The 22,921-nt window shown below is 37.9% G+C and overlaps 1 protein-coding gene across 4 annotated transcripts in view; it reads right to left on the reverse strand.

Moving 5' to 3' along the window:
* LOC126412644 (uncharacterized) overlaps positions 1–22,921 on the reverse strand; it is a 153,586-nt gene that overhangs the window by 11,206 nt on the left and 119,459 nt on the right. The gene's annotated exons all lie outside the window — the stretch shown is intronic.

Consider the following 22,921-nt stretch of genomic DNA (forward strand, 5'->3'; position numbering starts at 1 on the left):
TTGCCTTCGGACGGTGGCGGAAGAGACGTTCCAGTGCCGGCTGGGTAAAAGTGTTGGACGCCAACGAAAGAGGAGTGGACTTGGCCCTGTATGCTTGCCAAACCACGAGGAGAAGACGCCGAATGGACAGCGGAGGCTCTCCAGCCTCGACCCATAGACTAGCAACTGGCCTCGTGTGATAAGCACCCGTTGAAAGCCTAATACCCTCATGGTGAATCACATCAAACATTTTGAGGTACGACGGTCTTGCAGATCCATAAGCTTGTCATCCGTATTCCAGTCGAGGTCTTACAAAGGCCTTATAATGTTGGAGCAGACGTGCCCCGTCAGCGCACCAGGATCTATGACTGACGCATTTAAGGACGTTTAAAGACTTGAAACAGCGGACTTTTAGATCCTTTAGGTGTGGCAACCATGTGAGCTTCTCATGAAAAATAAGCCCGAGATATTTCACCTTTTCCATAAAGTTGAGAACAGTGTCTCCTAGTTTTAAAACAGGGAGATTAAAAAGAGAACGGGAACGGTTAAAATCTATACAAACAATCTTCTCCAAAGAGAATTTAAAGCCTGTGGTCTTAGACCATTCCTCCAATCGCAGGAATGTCAGCTGTAAGCGGTAGCCTCGTCACAACGAGAAAGATCAATTACTAATCAGTCAGGTGAGTCGTCAGACGACGACGACACGAAAGAACGTTCCCTAACACGGTCGTCACAGTGATCACGGTGATCGGTTTCAGTGCCAGTGGTATCCACCGGCGATTTGTGGCGGTTGGCGCGATTCAAACAATCCTTCGCCAGCTGCGAGTTGGGCGGAACATCAGGCGCGATTGGAAGACGGGGTGAGCGGCATCTCCTACGAAGGGCGGCGGTGGAAGTGTCGGAGAGCCGCGATGGTTGCTCCAGGGTCTCCGCCATGGTAGATATGGATCCGCCTTACGTATCCAGGGGCCCAACACGAGACGATCACGCATACTAAAAGCTTCCCAGCTAATCTGGGATAGAAAAGGCGAACGACCAATGCGGAAAAGGCAGGTAAAAAACGCTGATATACGGTGAAAAGTACAACGATACGACACGGAACGCACTCGTACAAGAAAACAGTTCCAGGGATCCAACCTATAGCACGAGTAAATGCCGTGTACCAGGCGTGTTTCTACCACCTTCAATGGGTCGTGCGCACTCAGAGACGTACAGCGCCATCTACTGATGAATTTTCACACTATTTTTTTCTTCTGCCATACGTTTTCTCCGGTCTCCGATAATATTCCGTTGCAGTTTGACGTCTTTCTAGCCAGTGGTGTTAATTCTACAGCGTTTTGAAAACTTTAGTTATAATCACCCTGTATATTCAAGTAGCCTCTCTGCTCTCTCACGTATTATTAATGACGTGTATTTAGTACGTGTGGTATAGGGCTTGCAGTGTGTTCGTTCAATAAATTTCAGTTCCTGCTCTCTCATCTTAAATAATCGACTAACAAAACGATTTTTGCAATCAGAGAGTAGATCTATAACTACTGATTTTCTTCACGATATTAAATTAGCTTCTAATTTTTCTGTCTTAACATATTACTTTGTATATACTTGTGCAGTGTAATATATAGGTTGGAGGTCACTAATAATATGTGCTGAAAATTCATACTCACAAGCAGGCATGAATTGTCATTGAGTAATATGCTGTAAACACCATTTCGTGTTGCCTGAGTTTTCCTTGGCTGCTTAATAATCGACTTCACATTTTGGAGGGAAATATACCAAGCGTGGCTGTTCTACTACGTTGACTTCTGAGTTAGTGCATTTAGTATTTTCAAGCTTCACTTGCTTGTTCACGCAGATATCCTTGTCATTTTAATTATAGATGGTTCTCTTCCGATTTTTCAAAAGTTAGTTCTTTGTACTCTTTCAGTTCTGCCAAAAATGTTTAGAATATGTTACATCTGAAAAGTTGCGAATAATAAAGTCATTAAAAATGAAAGGGAAGCACAACTGGTGGAAATAAAAGCAATTACGGCATCATCTTGTAATGGACTAATCTATCCTAATGAACATTTAGTACATGATAGTATACATTCGTCTGTAAATTCTGATAAATCCCCTAACTCATTTACTGCTGACGAAGTGTTTCCACCTGTTAATTATGTAAACGTACCGCTGTTGGTCACTACTAAGAAGTTTCAAACTTCTGTTGCACTTCTGTGAAGGAAATGGAAATCTTTACATATATGGCATTGTATGCAGAAATGAACGTAAATCTTTAGTGATCTGAAGAATGTCTTTCCTGTACTAAGGAGTACCGTCCATCAGAATATATTATCATCAGTTTTTTTACGCTAGAAGGGGTGAGATTAACTGTTATGTAAAGGTAGTGTTAAGGAAGTAGTGTGTCGAGAGTCAACCAACAACTATTGTGCTCTTAGTATTTTTTGTCGATTGTGCGAGGAAATCCATTCCTTCCCGTGTTGCAGGGAAATATCAGCATACTGGTAATTAGCATCATTTATACCCTGTGCAGTGAAAGAATGTTGTTCTCTGCTATGGAAAATATATTTTCTAACTGGAATTTCTTCACATAGGAAGGTCAATTACAAAGGCTAATACTAATAACAGTTTAAATGCTGGAGGAAACTGAACATCCTCAAAGTCTTCTGCTATGAGAGCATATTATAATTTAATTAAATCCCCAAACCAATTACAGTTAAATTTCTTTCAAATTATCGATTCTGTGCAATCAGAAGCAAGTCATAAATGAACAATTTATGGATTTAGTGTATTTTATAAGTATTCTATAGTTTTGATTTTATATAATCACAACACAAAGAAGGAGCTGTGTGGCTTGAGTGAAAGTTGATAAGCATCTTTCTATATCTGAAAAATGATGTCCATTTACATTTTGCCATAGTCGCATTATAGTGGCACTACTAGCGCATCTATGACGATCCGAAACTGATTTACTTTAAAAACTGCTGTAACGATCATGAGCGAGACTTAGCTTTTAAATTGGACATAGTGAGATGATGGTTAGTAAAAAATGCCTTTAAGTTGAGAAAGAAGCCATTATGAACCCTTCACGGACTTTGAACGAGGTCGTGTAATATCGCTATGAGAAATTGGATGTTCATACTGCGGTACTGCATAAAGATATAGCAGGAAAGCCATCATTGTACATGATAGTTCGCAGAAGTGGTCACGAGAAATGTACGGTTGCGAGAACACCAGATTCTGGACACCAACGTGGTACCAGCGAAAGGGAAACCCATCGTGTTCATAGCATCGTATTGCACCTGCAGTACCAATTTGAGCAGATATTGGCACCACAGCGACACAAAGAACTGTTAATAATCGACCACTTCATAGACAGCTCCGAACCAAACGTTATGTGCCGTACATTAATACTGGGCCTACAGATACAACTATGGTCTGGAGTGCGATTTCGTGTGACAGGACCCCACGCATCCCTGCTGCAAATATGTTTGTCAGTCTGGTGATTCAACCTGTTGTGCTGTCATTTATGAACAGCATTCCAGGGCATGTTTCCAACAGGATATTGTTCGCCCGCTTACTGCTGTTCTGATCCAACAGTAATCATTCAAAGCCAGTTCTTGAAATTGTGTTAATAGACTTTCTCGGGGTAGTTTACATCCGTCTTCAAGAATCTGCCAGTTCAGTTGCATCAGTATCTCTGTGACACTCTCCCATGGAGCAAACAAACCTGTGATCATTCATGCTGTTCTTCTCTGTGTACATTTAATATTTCCTGTTAGTCCTACCTGGTACGGGTCTCACACACTTAGTTACAGTAAACTTCAGTGAACAATATTTATTGAAGCTCTTGTACTCTGGTATTCTCCATCGTCAGTACACGAATGTTCAGTATTACTTCATTTAGCATGGTGATGCAAGAAGTTACTTAGTAAACATGTGCATGCAACACATAAGTAAAAGTATGTAAGCACAACAAAATAGGGGACCAAGCATTCGCACGATTAACTCATTTCGTTTAAAATTCACAATGCATTCTTAATTGGAATAATGATGTACAGTAAAATAAACAGTCAATCACTAGAGGTGGTACATATCAGCGGCCTTTGTGCTTCCTCTAAATATAGCCACGTATCTCAAATGCGTAAGATCGTTGTGCAAAATATCACTGTTACACGCCAAGTACATTGAAGAGCACATGCAACAAATAGCCGCATTCTGCAGATTTTTTGTCTGTTTTACCGCTAAGTAATTACTGTTATTAAATATTTAATTTTTTTAATTTATCAGTTTAGCAGCTGAAAAAAGTAACCAGTAAGAGACGAAGCCTAGTCGGTTTTCTGGTGATCTGTTGCTGCAGAAAGTTGTTTGTGATTTACAATAATTCCAAGAATACAGTTACTAAATTCTCCGTCAGCTGATGATGGTGCGAACCGTGGAAGCGTAGGTATTTACATGAGAAGAATTTTTTATTCCTTTCAAAATACTTGGTGTTCTTTAGCACGGACATGCTATTCTGGCAATTTACTGAAAGAACGGACTAGAAACTTTCACCCTCAGGTTGCTTTATTAAATTTGTTGTAGCATTCTATATTAGAAGTATTTGGTTTCAGTTGCTATCAACAATAATCTCAAATGCCATTTCTCATGGAAAGAAATCTTCGAGGTTACAGTATGCCCCCATTCTGAACTTGAAGTAGAGAGACGAAAACGTCAGGAGAAGGGTGTAAAAGCTGTTTGAGGCGAAATCTGGATTATCAAGATTTTGAATGTTTTGAAGGAACTGCAACAAATGGCACTAGAGAGAGATAGCGAGAAAGAGAGGTAACCTGAAACCTGAAGCTAGATTTCATTGGCCTTAGTGAATCGAAATAGAAACCAACGAAGTGTTTGCTTGAAGTAACTGTACAGCAATAACTGCAGCTGCTGCATGAGCAGTTGATGCATCTGGTATTCATGTTGTTATACATGGGACAGTGGAGAAGGAAGTAGGATTCTATGAAAAATACAGTAGAAATCACAATCGTAATACGATGTCACTGTATTAAATACATGCTCAACATTTAATTATTGCCGAGTGGTACTACGAAAAACGAAATTCTGATAGTCAAGATCTAACCTGGAGATTACACGACAAAAATATGAATAATGTGAGTGCTGTCTGAACATACTGAGCACTGAGCACATAACTAAATATGGCGGTTTCTCTCGATTTTGGGCAGATCTGATTGGGCACGAAGACCTAACTTTCGAAAAAGTAAAGCTTGTAAATACGAAATATGCTAATTTGTAAATGAATATAGTAAACAACCAAACGTGGTGTATTTCCCTCTTAAACGTGAAATAAATTTTATGCAACCAAGGAAGATTCAGGCAACACGAAATGATGTTTGTAACAAATTACTCAACGACAATTCATGCCTGCTTGTGTATATGGGTTTGCAGCACATACTGTCAGTGACCAATGGACCATATATTACACTGCAGAAGTAAATATAAAGAAGTAAGATGGAAAAGATTAGAAGCTTATTTAATCTCGCGAAGAAAATCAGTCGTTATAGATCTACTCTCTGCCTGCAAGATTGCATTTAAGGTGAGAGAGCAGGAACAGAAATTTATAGAACGAACACATGGTAAGCCCCATGCCACTCCTACTATATAGAAAGGCTAGTTTAATATATATAGCGACGATTCTAGCTACTGTTTGTAGTGTTTAGATTGCGAGCAATGCGACCATAGACAACCAGCTGAAGGGTCATGGGAGCAATGCAGTTTTCATACCACTGATGACTGCGGTGCCAAAAGGAATAATCCACTGAAAAACTTCAGTTCACACCACAGAAGCACGCATTCACGAATGGCCTACCGTGCGTCCTGATCTGCCACCCATAGAGCAATTCTGGGATGACGAATACTTCCACAGCAGCCTCCAGCCTGAAACTTCGATTAACTGACACAGCAAACGTTCTATTCGTGATAAGAGATTCCTGAACAATATGTTTGCAGGCTTTTTTGGATCAGTCCGTATATAAAAATTGTGAGTAGTAATGGTTCATGGCGACTAAACCCAAAATTACTGTTAATTATTGAGATAATGAGTTAACAATTCGCAACGTCAGAAATCAGAGAATGGTGTGAAAGTAGTGTACAAATGAAATTCTAATTCCTTCGTAAATTTGTTATTAAACAAAGTCAGTGCTGTTCCATGTACTGTCCTTACGAAAGAAGAAATTTCATAATTCAAGTCTATAAACTTTTTAATCATTTGCTTTCATTGATTGTCGAGTATTTATCGGATATTGCGCTCTTTCGTCTAATCCTATCTTTTGGTTCAAGGTTTGTTACCAAGTCTCCAAAGACATTTCCAGCAGTGAGATAGGACGCCGATATGGATAATCGCACTTTCTGAAGTACACACTAAAAAGCTGTCCTTGCCTGCAGCAGTTTGGGCGATAAGATTCGGACGCGCTGTATAAGAGGAGGTGGGTGAGTTCACTTGCGACACTTGTCGAGAGGCACGCAGAGTAGAAGCCACTGTAACCATGAAGGCAGCCCTCGTCCTGCTGATCGCTGGTGTGTTTCTTGTGGCGTACCGCACGCCGCTCGCTGCTGCAGACGATGGAGAGGAAGTGGTGGATGATTCAGCCGAAAACAGAGACGCTGATGACGACGACACCGACAGCTCAGCAGAAGACGACGTCGACGGTAGCGATGGTGGGGACGCTGGGAGTGTGGAGAACAGGCTGGCAGGCAAAGGTAAATACCAGTTGAGGCGGGTGGGAAGCGCCCGGCCTTTACTGCGGATGCATTAACATCATCAGGATTTGGTCCAGTTCGAGGACACGTCGTTGTGTAATTTCATGTAGATTTAAACCCCTAGTTGATAACGTAAATTATTTCTACGCTTTGAAAGTGTAAGACATCTGCCTGCAGAAGAGACACGCTATTCAAAGAACTTATTACAATGATGCTATTACTGCATTCATTAAATATACTCCTACATTCAACCATAGTGACCTTTAACATTGGTGTTGGGCATCATTAAAACATTTACACTTGCTAAATACGGATTCTGATTAGGGCCCCACTGATTTATGTCCATGCCACAGAATGGCTTAACAATATATTGTCTAAATAATAAATTTGTACTCGCCTTCTATACAGATGTACAAAATTTGTAATATGAATTTCTACACCAATGAGAGTTGCTGAATAGGATATAATAGTAATAGGAATTCATCAATGCATCAGTGGTAATGGGGAAAAACATGTACACTAGATGGCCACCGAGTAAGATGACATGTATTTTCTTGATCTGCTAAAAGAATTTATTTTCTTTGTTTTGTATACTTGCTGTAGTGTCCGTTCTTGTCAAACAACTAAATATTAGCGTCCCACCAGAGCTTCATCTCGGAAAAGCTTGTTCATTAACTGAAGTCCCGATCATCGCGAAATAACACGAAATCTTCGTGACATAAACAGAAAAAGTTCTATTCAAGTTTTCTTGGCAGTGCAATATTCGCTCAAAAAAGAAAGTTACTAGTTTCATCTGTGTCTATAGTCTCAATAAAAGTGTAATTAAACGGTTCTAAATCGTATTTAACTAACACATTTCGTATTGTTTACTAGTTAGATAGACGCGATCTAGGTTTAAATTTTAAGAGTAATAAACGTCTTAAAACCTGATCGAACACGCCTGATATCGCAAATTCTCTAAAAGCAAAGTATTTACAAATTCATTCTTCTGTCATTGTTACTCTAAATCAGTACAAAGAGAACAACCACCGCAAATAAGGTATTAGCGTCTTTTTTTGTTTACACACTGCAAATCTCGCGTCCTTGACAAATTTAAAACATTCCCAAAACTTAATTATTCTTTTGTAATTGACCATGAGTGAGAAACGTGAAAGCTGTTATAGGGTAGTGAGTAGAGGCATTTGTTGCCAATCTTGTAGGAAATATTTTCACTGACCGGCATGCAGTGGAGAGAACGTTGGCAGAAGAGGCTCTTACCTCGATCTGCAGAGTATGCAGTAGGTACATTTTGATTGGGGAACAGGAAAGGATAATCTATGCCCTTCAGGTACAGTTGGAGGAAGCAAGGAAGGAACTCATAAGGATCAAGGGAGAAAAGGGGGAGGAGGGTGGTTGTGAACTGGCAGCTGGTAGGAGGACAGGAAGAAAGAGAACGCTGTCTGACAGTTTTATCATCAACGGAAAAAACAGGTATCTATCACTGCCAGAGTTGAGAAGAACCTCAGGTGGAACAAGGAGCAGGGATTGTGCAGCACACTTCAACTGAAGCCAAGAAGCCTAGGAATGTACAAAGTCTTAGGGAGAAGAAACTGCTGCTGCTAAGTAGTAGCCATGGGCAGAATGTAGGCCCTCATTACAGGAAAGATTAGGTCAGTGTACCAGGCCGTCAGTATCTTCAGGCCAAATACAGGGCTAAGTCATGTCCATAGATGACCTAGGGTCTTTATGTAAGGACTTTACAAAAGAGGACCATGTAGTGATAGTGGGTGGGGCACGAAACAGTTTGGACAGGGATGGGGCAGCCCGCATCCCGTGGTCGTGCGGTAGCGTTCTCGCTTCCCACGCCCGGGTTCCCGGGTTCGATTCCCGGCGGGGTCAGGGATTTTCTCTGCCTCGTGATGGCTGGGTGTTGTGTGCTGTCCTTAGGTTAGTTAGGTTTAAGTAGTTCTACGTTCTAGGGGACTGATGACCATAGATGTTAAGTCCCATAGTGCTCAGAGCCATTTGAACCATTTTTTTTTTTAACCAGGAATGGGGCATATGACATGGGTGTTGACCTGGACAAGATAGCTACCCTTACTCATGGCACCAACGTACACTTTGTTCATGATCGACCACACCTTGATGGAGCTGTGAGGCGAATCAATGTGCGGTTAGCGAAGGCACTGAGGACAGCCAATTTTGCTCATGTTTCTCCGATACCGTTGGGACTGTCAACAGCTGAGGTTTCACTAGGCATGGCCTACACCTAAACGGGACTGGGAAGGGAAGATGGGTACAGCTGATTCATGAAAGTATAGGGGATGGATCTCAGGCCACACATGGTCAACTACCTGTTGTCATAGGTAGAAAAAGTAGGTCTTTTTTAGTATAGATCCAGACAGCAGGTTCCCCTGCCTAAAGAATATCTCCAGCAGTTCAAAAAATACTGAAACAATCACTCACAAAACAAATTTTCCAGAGTTAACACTTCTAATATCACATATACCAGATGTTACAGAGAAAAACCACTGGAAAGAGTAACATGGGGCATTTCACATCACAACATGCAATCAATAAAAAATAAAATATAACTATTATAAAGAGAGCTCCGATCTTTGAAGTGTACAGTAGTTTGTATTACTCAGCACTGGTGTAGAGACACAGAAATCCTACATGTAGTATTATCATTGTATGAAAAGGCAAAGTATTATTGCAGAACTAGTTCAAGGGGTGGAGGATCATGCATTTATATCAGAAAAGGAACACAGTTCAAATAAAGACATGGCCTCAGTACAGTAAGTGAAGACAAACACTTTGAAATACCAGCTACTGAATTAACAGGAATTGATATCACCATGAAATTAATCATTTCATGTGTGTATAGCTCTCCCAATGGTAGTGTGGACACTTTTTTCAATAAAATGACAGAAGTTCTACATAAAGTCTCAAGTACGAAGGTCAGCATAATTCTGTGTGGGGACATTAACATCAACACTAATATCATAAATGAATCTAGCAGCACCTTCATAAAGATCCTTCAAAGCTTTGACATGTCCTTATTGGTCAATAGTGCAACAAGTGTTACTACAACGACTGCATCAGTAATTGACCATGTGGCCACAAATATGGACAGGGAAAAAAGGTGATGTAGCTGTAAAAGATCTTGGACTATCAGACCATCTCTGTCAAATAACAACAGTAAAATCAGGCACCGAATCATTATCTAAACTACAAGCCTACAAACGACTTCCATTACAAATCAAAATAAAAGATTTTTCAAAAAAACTAGAATAAAAAGCTGGGATAAACTGTATAAAGAATCCAATGTGAGTATGAAATTCACTAAATTCACAACATTGTTTAAACTAAACATTGAAAAGGCATTTCCAAAAGTATGCTTGTCTGTATCAATATCTCACAAACACAAGTGGATAACAGCAGGTATTAAAAAGTCCTCCCAAACACCACAGTTCCATGAAAAAAAATTAGCAATGATCCAGAATTCTCAAACCTCTATCATACAAAAAGATCTATAGGAAGGTGCTGATTGTTGCAAAAAAGACATTTAATGTCAAGATAATATATAATGCAGAGAATAAAAGCAAAGCAGTCTGGGATGTTATAAAAAAGGAAATGGGGGAGGCAAACAAACAGAGAATAACATACTGCTAAGGGAGGGGGATAAGTTGATAATGATCCATAACACTTAGCAAACTATGTAAACGAGCATTTTTACAGTATGGCAGAGAGTTTACTGCAAAAATTCCCCCCAAAAAATATAACACCTGTAAATAATGTTGCACTAAATAAATGATGTTACTTCCAAGCACAGAGAATGAAGTCAATAAAACTGTTCAAAAAGTAAAAAATTAAAAGCCAGTAGGCATAGATGAAGTAGCAATGTGTGTACTGAAACAATGCATGGGATTATACAAGGCCTCTTAAAAACTGTAATAAGTGAATCCTTCACATCAGGGACATTTCCAGAGCAGTTAAAAGAGGCAAGAGTTGTACCTTTGCTTAAGAAAGGTCATGCAGAAGACATAGAAAATTAATGGCCCATTTCCCTTCTGTGAGCCTTCTCAGAACTAATAGAAGTAATTATGAAAGACAGAGTAATGAATTATCTGAATAACTACACTATTTTAAGCGACTCACCGTTTGATTTACAGAGTGGCAAAAATATGGAGTTAGCCAAATTAGAATTTACAAAAGTTGTACTTGATGCTCTTGATAAAGATGAGTGTGTCGTAGGAATATTTTTGGATCTTTCTAAGGATTTGATACAGTCGACCACAAGATTATATTAAGTAAATTAGAAGCATTAGGAATAAGAGGGTAGCTATTGACTGGTTTCGATCATACCTAACAGATAGGGTACAAAGAGTAGATTTAACATGTACTTTAAATAGATCTAAACATCTATGTAAGACACTTATCAGAATCAGAATAAATTGATATAGGAGTTCCACAAGGTAACATATTAGGACCAATACTGTTCCTGATATACATCAATGACTTTTCCAGTAGTGTTATTCATGGTGAAAAAATTCTCTTTGCCAATGACAGCAATATTATAGTCACTGAGAAAACAAGAGAACTCCTTGCTGAGAAAGCAAATGAAACTCTCAAGGAAGTTTATGACTGGTCAATAAGCAATAAAGTGACATTGAACATAAATAAAGCTAATGCCAAGAATTTCAGTTTGAAGAGAAAAAATGAATATGTTCAATTAAATGTAGGTGGCACCTCTATAGACTATGTAACAAGCGCAAAATTTCTAGGAATGATTAGTGATACTCAGTTGAAGTGGTATGAACACACAAAGGTACATTCAAACAGAATGTCATCTGCATGTTATGCCCTTAGAATCCTATCATCAATATGTAATATGCATTGTCTTTTTGTTACATATTATTCATATGTACACTCACTTCTTAGCTATGGAATTCGTTTTTGGGGCACAAATGCACAAAATATGAAGACAATTTTCAAACTCCAGAAAAGACCCCTAAGAATAATAACCAAAAATACTAGTCGATTTCATTGTAAGGGTCTGTTCAAAACCCTGGGGATTTGAACTGCTCCATGTGAATACATCTGCCAGTCAGTTGTACACATCAAAAATAACATGGGTAATTACTGCACAAACAGCTCTGTCCATGACCATGCAACAAGAGATATACTGAACTTACATTTAACAAGAAAAAATAAACATAAAACTCAAAACAGCATTTTCTACCAAGGAATAAAAATGCACAATAAATTACTAAAAGAGATTAAAGAAATTGCAAAAATACACTTATTTATAAAGTCAGCTAAAAAGTACCTGTTATGCAATGCATGTTATACATTGAAGGATTATTTAGCTGAAACAAAGTAAGTGTTTGACAAAAAAGCTTTACAAATAAATAATAATAATAATGATTGTAAAACATCGACCATTCTACATAACACTTTCACTTTATGTCTTTTTCCTTCTTTTTTCGTTTCTAGAAATACTTACTCCAAGCTATGCATAGCACTATGTTAACACCTCTTCCTCTTTCTGAGCTCAACATGTCATTCATTGTGGAGGGATGCTGATTCAATTTTTCAGGATAGCAAATGGGAAGCTGTGGTACAAAAAATGGCCCAGAGATGACCAGTGTCTGTGTATGTGTGTGTGTGTGTGTGTGTGTGTGTGTGTGTGTGTGTGTGTGTGTGTGTGTGTGTGTTTGTGTAGTGAATGAAGTGTTATGAAACAACGTGTGTATAGTGTGTGCAGTGACTGATAGGGAGATATGACTGAACAGTGTGGCATTACATTATTTAATAAGTTATTTGTAAGAAAGTGTTGTATACCAGGAGTAAATCTAAAGAGCGTCCCTAACTAGAAGTCTGTAAATATATGTGTATACGAACTAGCTTGTTTTAAATTGATCTGAACTTGTAAATACTTTGACATGTCCTACATCCCTGTAAAATGAGATTTATGGATGAATACAGCTACTACTACTACTACTACTTCTACTAACTGTTACATACTGCTGATTCAGTAATGAGAACCAGTAATGCTATGTTTGTATTCAGTAGATACAACATTATTAATATACTAACAACCATGCCAACATTGCTCACAGAACCTGATGTCCCTTTATCTGTCGGTAGTTGGTATTACGTTACACACAAGACTGGTTTACTAAAGAAACAGTAACCAGACAAGTTACTTGATTCCAAGTGCAATGACACAAGAGCTCTATTAAATAGTTGTCAGTGTTGTACCCAAATGTGAAAGACTGCATATTGTTTATCAAACAAATTTTTAATTGAGAGTATCAGGAAAAACGTTTGTGACACTGTCGATTCGCAATAGTGTTCAACCTGAAATATAACTTTTGTGTTATCTATCTATGTTTCTAATACGCACTAATGCTATAAGCCTCGCAAAATAGAATGCTGTTATAGATGTAGGATGTAGAACCACAAATACTAAGTAATCATAATAAGACTTTTCTAGTTTGATAAACGTTTCGTGATTTGCGCTACACAAAATATACTTTCCTCAGGTAGCCACTTGATCACATGTCATTTTATCTTTCATACAGATACGAAGAAATGTTTCTTCAGTTTCTCTTTCTGATAGAGCAATACATCTGGCTTCAGAATACAGTTATTGCAAAGTTACTGAAAAACGGTTATAATGTGAATTATATAATTTGAAGATACAAAGTAGTGTTCAGTGTGTTTCATGCTCTGCTTGTCTATGATATTGTGAATTTGAAACACTGTTAACGAAGGTAATAGCTCATAGGTTGCATAGTTATGTGAGAAAAGCACTAAAAGTGCTTTCAAAAATCATAATACAGGCAGTATGTAATTGCATATGTTAAACATCTGCAACAGATCAACAACTTTTAGGTATCATTACAGGTACACACAACTTATCTGTGTGTGATTGCCATCACAAATACCTGTATCAGGTAGGTATGGCGTACAAGATCGACTTAAATTAAATTGTACATAACTCGGCTCATCACAACAAGCAGTTAAGGCTTGGAGCAGTTCTCTTGGAGAATAGGACAGCAATAATTCCTTAGAAAGTAAGTCAGAAAACCAGCTGTGTGTCGTCTAAGTACTTCAGTATGTTAACTGAGTATAAAATGCAGGCTTAGTGATTAATTAAAGTATTGTTAATATGACTACTGATGTTTTTTGGTGAGACATGAATGTGAGCAGACATCACTGAAACGTCATGAACGTTGTTTCCTGTTGAGCAGGTGCTCACGCCCGGGTTGGCCACGCAAAGCATGCACGTGCAGGCAGCCGACACGCTGCAGGCAGAGCGGCAGTCAGGCCCCACGCCAGGTCAGGCGCTGCCCGCAGAGCCGCCCACAGCAAGTAGTCGCCGCTGCTGAGGAGGCGCTGCACTGTGGAGGCGCAGTCTGGTGCTGCTGACATTGTCCTGTACCCTACGCTTATGTGTATAAAATAAAGCAGCAGTGCCTTTTGCAGTAAATAAATGTCTTTATTACTCAGTGTCCTATAAATGTAAGCTCTAGCACATACATAGGCGGTAAGCAAGTATGGAAAATGATTGCGAAAGTACCAAATTTTTTGAAAATGCTTCAGTGGTCTATTGTAAATGATATTTTCTGTGATGCAAGATAAAATCACCATAACCCATTTATGTATGAATGTTGCACATTGATGTAAATTCCATTTGCATTTTTCCTTAGGAAATGATGGTGTGCACTATACAGCACTAGGGCTCTTGCATCAAAGTGTTCAGATGCAAGAAAAGCAATGTTATGTGTTCTTAGTTGGTATAAAGCTTCCAAAACTGTTTACATAATCGCAGGAAAGTCCTTCGACATCCCATTTAACGATGGAACGAAAATTTTAATTTTAGTGTCTAACAGTTGTGAGCCTCATACTCATCTTTGAATTGATTACATGAGAATAAGTTTCTTCAGTATAATTCCATGAAAATATCCACATTTTCTACAAAATTACTGCTTAATCTTCTAACGTTTTTCAGAAGACAAGAGACAGTGTGGTAATGTGTTGCAAGGCTGGCACATCTCTCAAATCAGTTAACTTGCATGTTGTGTGTAGCCGATCCTCTTCTCTGGGCAATCAGCTACGTCGATCTCCTAAAAGCTTCTACTCCGAAGATCATAGCCGGTTAAAGGAATTTATTAAACTTCTTCTCTATTACTGAAATAATTTAGGTAATTGTAGAATACTTTTCAGCTCAATCACTTTATATTTTCAACTTCCACAGACAACAACTTCTGCAAGCTGACGTAGTCCTTAAGCTTGATACTCATTTACACATATTCAAATATCAGTGGTTTGATAACCAAATAATTTGTGGAGATCATAGATGTGTCTTGCTTCGTTCATAGCCAAGACATGAAGTAAGTTAAAAATCTCTACACAATCCATGCTTCATCTGTCTCTTTAACATGGCACCACAAATTACGGAATATTACACATACATTCTTTGTACCTTTTGATATAGATTGGAGGGAGCTGCCGGTAACCACTTGTCGGTTCCGCTCGTTTGACGCAGCTCCTAGTCTTCTCATGCCAAACGTCAGACACGTGTTGCGTAGTAAATAGGGTCTTTCACACTTGCGTTTAAAACATCGGCAGAAGGTCGAGTGGTTCCAGAATTTACGTGGAAATTCGCGAATCACTACATATCCCCCCACCCTCAGCTCGAACACGCGGTATTTTGTACATAATCGCCATGTACATTAATATCACATAGAACAACACTTATGTCCTCAACCATGTCGCTTCTTTTATTAATCGCCATGCGTACTCTCGTTATTGTTACCTAGTCGTTTCTTTTTATTTTCATAAATCTCTATACTCCATAGAGCAAACTTCTGATTCTTGTCTTCATACTAACTCTTTAGTTTATTGGTTTTTTTTTTTTGGAAATATGCCCTTATTTATGATCTCATCTCACATTGCTTTTACTTGCGAATTGCGAGGACTGTGACCTTAACTCCTAAACTCCAGATGTTCATGACACTTGAATATTTCATCCTCTATTTTAGAACTTTGTATTATCCTTTTCTCAGTAAGTACTAGTATCGTTATATCTAGTAGTCCGTAGCCTAGAGGGACTCTAGGCAAAATAATAGTGTTCCTATCGACACTCATAAAACATAATATAGAATTCAAATTTACCAGAATAATTTCTACAAAATTTTTGTGACTTTTTACGATACTGTCGTTTCCCCTCTAGGAAGAGTACCTATTCCTTACATATGGGTTGATCTTTTGAGTACACTTTCTCCTTCCTTTTTGGCAGGTACGCCCCTTTTTTAATTCCTGTTTTCCTGTGGTACAGGTCAATCCCCTTCTTAGTGCCCTTGTCTGCATTGTATAGGTCAGCCTTTCTTAGGTCTGCCTATCTGCCCTTTTCATGCAATACTTGCTGGGTACTTCCCCTCTTATCATTCTTCCTTAGGTTATAAGAGTCCCCCTATCCCACAAGTCGTCAGAATATTTGTTAGACTGACGTTCCTGAATAATTATCACAATTAGTTCCTGACTTATGCTCCTTATCATTATGATAGTTTTTTTTCAAGTACCTAGGCGATGTAGAACCGTTACAATGAACAAGTGCAAATATTTCTCTATGTGCATATTTTTCCCCCCTACAACACTTGACGGTTCTCACATCCTTTTAATCTGGACTTTCATTGCTTGCATCTTCGTGTTATGGTGTGCATAAGCGGAAGTGAGTTTGGTAGCCTGATTCTTCGGCCTACTTATATGAAATAACACCACGGAAAATAAGGACTTCAGCGATAGAAGTAAATGCATATGGAAAGAGGGAAGGCTAGACCAGTACTCAAATGAGAAGTAAGAAACGAAAAAATAGGAATGGTTGCTAAGATCGAAGAAGAGAAAGGATATAGCCCCAAAAATAGGAAACCCTTCCCACCCCATTCCCCAGGATCCTTACTTCACTGGTACTTCAGTTAGAAGCCGGAGGAGATATGATGTTCAACGGCTCCTACAGAATGGACATTCTCACTTTCTCATTTGAACTCCCTGAAGAAAAATCTCAGCAACCCCTATGGAACTGCAAATGGTGAAGAATCAGTCACACTTGTCTGCGAGCGTTGTGTGAAAGATGTGGTGTGTGTTTAGTGTTAGTCATGCTTGTACTTAGACTACCCACGCTTTCCAAAACTAATACAAACCCTCCCTTCCACTTCACGTCTCATAAAAGGTATAAAATGTTCTACAAAAAATAGAAAATTATACATTACAATAACATAGTTGTTCAGTCATTCTGTTTATACTATACTTTTATACACGCATAAAATCCTCTATACAGTTTATGTCGTCTCGTCATCACTTGGTTTAAATAGTACCATCATATTATACTTTCCACTAATATAACATTCTATTCGTTTCACTGTTCGTCCATGATTATCTCAAATTGGCCCCTATCTTGTAGTACTAAAATTATAAGATAGTTTAAGAATTCAAGAATAGGTTACAGAATAGTTTAATATTTGAAAGGAATTCGGTGCAGGAAAAATAGTACAGAAGAAACTGTAAACAACTAGGGATCATACGGTCGTCGCTTCGCCCGTTAACACAGAACGTCAACGTCCCTCAGAGATGTACAGTTTTATGTCTTTTACATTGTATTTTCCTTTTTCTGATCCTGTTATAGGATCTACTAAAACTAAGGCTTTGGGATGTACCACCGTTTGTACTTGGCGAGGTCCCTCATACTTCTGAAAAAAATTATGTGTTTCTTTCTTCAGGGCTGAGCTCTGAAGATATTGTTTTACTAGAACTAGGTCATTAACCTTATACTGAAGTTTGACAGCCTTCTCGTTACATTTACTCACTCGTTGATGTGCTCTTTCAACCAAGTTCTTAGAAACTATCGTTTGATTAAGTTGGTAATCAACAGTAGGTTGTTCTGGCCAAGTGCAACATTTAATAACGGGTTCTCCCACATAAGGTTTACCTATTACTTCCAAAGGTGTTAATCCAGTTGATAAATGTGGTAATTCACTTAAAATAAACTGAAAGTTTTTAACTTACAATGCGCATGACCATTGTTTTTCATGGCAGTATGTATGGCATAATTTCCCAATTTCTTTAATAACCCTTTCACCCAGGTTAGAAGACGGTTTATAGTTGGAGATTAATACTTGACGAATATGTTCCCACGCTAAGAATTCTTTAAAGACGTTACTAACAAATTGTGGTCTATTATCGGAGAGGAATCGTTTTGGTTTGCCTACTGCGAGAAAATATTGTTGCAGATAGTGTATCACTGTTGGTGTATTTGCTTTCTTAATAGGATACAACTTAACATACCTAGACCAACACTCTATGACAAAAATGTACGAACCTCCTCGCTTCCCTACCATTCTAATGAAAGATGCTACCATATGTCCTAGTTTTTAAAATAATAGAACTTGTTCATGTGGGATATACACTTTTTTATTCCGAAGTGTCCATACCCTGTATTGACATAGAACACTATTTCGTCCTCCATCAACTTTGCAATCCATAAATGCCACCAATGAGATGTTACATTGTCTCCCCAAAATAAATTATTCCCTATAACCTTCCGTTTCTCTGCTTGATTAGGGGGTAAAGATTTTCTAATACACATAGCATATATTTCTGTAAAGTAGGGATCATGATGGATGTTGTCAGTTATTCTTTTAACCATCTCTCGCAACCCAGTGTGTGGAAATTATACTGGCATGAAATTAATTGCAAAAATTACTCTGGCTCCTTCCACATGTTTTAATTCGTCCATGCCTACAGGCAACCTGGACAAATCGTCAGGCCCAATATTCTCAGTACCTTTTACGTACTGTATCCTAATGTCATGCTCCATTAGGAATAACATCCACCACAATAATCTACTATGCAACAATCGATTGTTCATTAAAAAGGATAACTCTTGATGGTCAGTACATGCATCGATTTCTGACCCTCCATATAAGTGTTTGGAATTCTTGGATACTCCATACTATTGCCAAAAGTTCCTTTTCAGTGGCTGTGTGGTTTAATTCATGTTTATTAACACTACGGCTAGCAAAAGCTATAGATCTGTGATTTACTTTATCTATACATCGCTCTCCTTGGAAAAATTTGCTGCTATACCATAGACGAATGCATCTGTTGAAATTTTAAATGGCTCACCCATAACCGGATGGTATAATACGGGTAATTCGATCAGTGCTCTTTTTATATTTTCAAATGCATCATTGGCCTCTTGGTCCCAAACCCACGGTATTCCCTCCCTTAATAATAGGATCTAATGAATTAGATCCTGGGAGGCCAAGAGCGACGAAAGTGGCGGCTGAGCACACGATCATCACCAAATACGCGCTCAAGAGATCTTTCACATGTCTATCAATATGGGGTGTTTTCTCTGTTCTAATAAAACACCATGTCATTCCAAGCACATGTATCAATTTTTAACTCTCTATGTACATTACTACGTGGTTTATTAAGTTTTCAAATTTATACTCACTTTTTGATCACCCGGTAGGTTGATTAACTGGAATAGAATAATTTTAGGTGTAACTTTACCAACAGTCTTGTCATCAACAAAAATAGATTGGCCAACAAACCGAAGCCCACTTTCAATACTATCATTTATATCAGTATACAAACACCACTTTTAGCAGTAACTCTACTCAAAATATCATGCAAATAGAAAATTGGCATTTTTTATTGAACGAATTTTTCAAAGATTTTCAAAGTAGATCGACCAACAGGAATCTCTATTGTGTCTCTATCAAAATACAATTTATTATTTTCGATGTAATATTTGGAGTTAAAAATGTTGTATAAGAAGCAGCAAGTGCAACATTAATATAACTGTCTTACATACTTATAGTTCATGTTATTTCTAAGAACAGATAATTTACCACTCAGTCATAATAAATGACTTATTTACTACAAGTAAGAATGTTATTAATTAAATGAAAACTGATTGGCAACTAAAAATAAGATTTCCGAATAAGAAATAAGAAAATGAGTAATGGCAAGCTCTTACCCAATTCTATTCAATGTGCAATAATAGCGTCGTGTGGATGTAAGAAAACAATGTTAATCATTGAGAATTATGTTCTAGTTTCAGGATGGTTGAATTGGAGTAAAAGCACTCATCTATATATTTACTGTAAAAGATTAGATCAGTCAGAATATCCAGAACTTATAAAAATGTGCAAAGAAAATTTTACTATATTTATCGAAAATAATGATGAACTCATCGCCCTGGATCAGCGTCAAGACAACTTGCTTGTGGTGTTGGGTGATGTTATTCTGAAATATGAGGATGTGGTTAGAGAATATTTCATAAGAGGCAGAAATTTAGGAATAGATTTGCTTATAGTTAGGTTAGAAATATTGAAAAATACCAAAACATTTAGTTTTCTAAAACGTTCTTAGACAAGATGATACAAATTTAAATGGTATTTAGCATGAGTATTTTGGGGGCGATTTTAAACAATATTTTAGTATATCATATAGTAAAGATAAGTTTGTACTTTTTACAATAAATATGAGTAGGAAACGTAACGAGGGTAAGTACACACGCCAATTTAAACTTAAAAAAATAAATTGTTAATGCTTTTTTTCCACAGTAAATGTTTGGAAAGAATCACACATGAGGATGGCCCACTCTCTAAACGAAATTACTGTCTTTATTAGCAACTTTGTGGGCACCATCCATAGAGGCACACTTATCGCAACACATAACCTTACTGTATGGCACTCAAATAGGACTAATACTGGAGACACCTGCTGCACAGGGTGACATGCTAGATGTCAAAATGTTCACTTGACTCCCAATGAATGGTGACTTGCAAAGGTCACTGCACTGCCATCATACAACATACCTATACATATATCAAGAAGATATTGGGCAGAACTACAATCACAGGCATGATATTGTCGATGCAGTCAGTTTGTCCCCATCATGTGTAATGTGATGCAACTGGGGCACATTGAATAACTAGAGTTAGAGTCCGTGTTCATTCTGGAGACACCCCCCTGCCCCTGAGTAACATCTGTGGATAGCTGTAAAAACTTCTGCTTTCTGCCAAGTTACATTCATGTGTAGATAGATGCGTTCCTGTTCACAATAAAACTGTAATTTAAATTGTGTTAATGTATGATGTTTGAGGCAAAATATTGTTATGCAAATTGTATTAATTACAGTGTTCATGTTTGACTAATAAGGAGACTCTTTGTCTCTGAAAAACTCTATATATACGTGTTTTGTGTGGATTTGGTTTCATAGAACAATCCAAAGTTGTTAGGTAATGTATAAATATGTGTAGGATTATAACACTCCCCTAAGTATTCACCCAGAAACGACAACAATTGGCAAGGATGCCATATCATTTTTACTGTGCTTGGGACATCTTGTTTAAGGCGAAAATAGGTGTTTTAATTAATATTGTTAAAGTGGACTATTACAGGAATGATGCTACATCATTTTTACTCTGTTCCAGAAATTTTTTGGTTACAAAATAGTTATTGAAAGTAATACATGACAATTTAGATGCCCCTGTAAATGTATATGTGGCTATTAGAAAACCAGTCCATTACAGGTTAGTAAAGATACTGGATAAGTATTATGTTTGTTTTATGTGCTTGTAGAAAGCAAATTTATGATTGCTGGAAAGTCTGCTGCTGGCAATCCTGCAAAGAAAAATTCCAATTTGTTCTAAACCCAAGCTGGGAGTTGCGTAAATTTTCTCTTAAGTTGTCGAAGTTCCAATTATTCATTCGTATGCGAGTATGATTAACAAAGGAATTGCAAAGACCTTCTGCACAAGTGCTATTGACAGCTTGATGTACTACAGTCTTTGAACACTTGAATAATGGCATGTCCCCTAACAGAATCGTTGGAGACATTGTGTACGGGCCAGTCACAGCCCCACGTAAGCCATGTTGTGTGCTGGGAAGTTTTTGATTTATAGAAGAGAGTGTCCTTCTACTGATCTTTCCAATGTCTAATCTCGCTGGTTCGACATGATGTATTCTGGACAACTGGTGTTGCAGCTTGCTCATGGACACTGGGTTACATTCTGATGGTCGTCCTCAGTCACAAATTACAAGCACTATTATGAGGTTGCAGGAAGCTGTTTTCAGATTGGTGTAATATTCTGTTTGTAACGTTTTAGGTCCTCAAATTGTTATTCACATGTGTGCAGCCCTAACTTCCGTTGACTAAAGAAACGTATCATGGTCTATGCCTGTGGTACAGTGTTGGCTTGTCACTCATTTACCCATACGATTGGGATACTTGCTACATCACACTTTCACTAATTCAAACATTTTCAAGATTTTCTATTGGGTCTATAGTTTTTCTTATAGTTGGCCCTTGTATACCATGTGGTCTACCACACAAAAAGTGTAATCTTTCATTTGTTGTTGCAGTTGAATCTAGTGTCACTAATCTGAAAAAAACATGTATAACGTACCTTTCATTGTGGGTCAGTTATGAATTATGTGCCAAAATGGAGTTTACGCACACGATGTATTATCCACTTCGTTATCTGATCACAAACTTTTCTGTTAAATGAACCATCTGCAGGAATATTCGTCTATGTGAAGCAAAACTACAATCAACAGAAGCTGTCTGAAATTTTTGCATACTTTATAGCTGAGAAGATAAATGATGCTGCTGAAATCTGATATCCCTTGCAGTAATTTTGCAGAAAATGCGCAAACTTTCATGGAGTTTTTCTGAAGTTACATATTCTCATGTTAGCAGTTCAGACAGAAAGATGAGTATGAAACTCAAAACTGTTAGAAACTAAAATTAAAATTTTCGTTACATCGCTAAATGGGATGTCGAAGGACTTCCCTGCGATTATGTAAACAGTTTTGGCAGCTTTTTACCTACTAAGAAAGCATAACATGGGCAATTATTATAAGCACTGCTTTTCTTGCATTTGCAGACTTTGATGCAAGAGCCCTAGTGCTGTATGGTGCAGACGATCATTTCTAAAGGAAAAATGCAAATGGCGTTTACATCAATGTGTAACATTCATAGAAAATTGAGTAATGGTGATTTATCGTTACATCACTGAATACATTATATACAGCTCACAAATGAAACATTTTCAAAAATTTTGGATCTTTTGCTAACTTTTTCCATATTTGCTTACCACCTTTGTACGTGCTAGAGCTTACA

The sequence above is a fragment of the Schistocerca serialis genome, chromosome 7 (genome assembly GCF_023864345.2).
Source record: "Schistocerca serialis cubense isolate TAMUIC-IGC-003099 chromosome 7, iqSchSeri2.2, whole genome shotgun sequence".
NCBI classification, from domain to species: domain Eukaryota; kingdom Metazoa; phylum Arthropoda; class Insecta; order Orthoptera; family Acrididae; genus Schistocerca; species Schistocerca serialis.